Here is a 276-nt window from a genome sequence, read left to right as displayed (position 1 = left end):
CCTTTTTCACTTCTTCCTGAAACCATAATATACGCACATTTGGTGATCGTATGACTGTAATGTGAAAATATTCATATTTTATGTAAGTTGTAAAAGCGTTGTAACCGTAAAAGCTGAACAAATAAACAAATTGTTGTTTGGAAATACGCCGCTGTAAACACTACGTTTTATTTAGAAATAGTGAAGAGACCGGAGAAGTTGAGAAATATGTAGAAGAAATACAATAAAAATGGCATAACGAAGATACGAGTAATCCGGGGAAATGAAAGGAGAATT

The sequence above is a fragment of the Penaeus monodon genome, chromosome 21, assembly GCF_015228065.2.
Source record: "Penaeus monodon isolate SGIC_2016 chromosome 21, NSTDA_Pmon_1, whole genome shotgun sequence".
NCBI lineage: Eukaryota > Metazoa > Arthropoda > Malacostraca > Decapoda > Penaeidae > Penaeus > Penaeus monodon.
Note: the sequence above shows the minus strand (reverse complement) of the source record.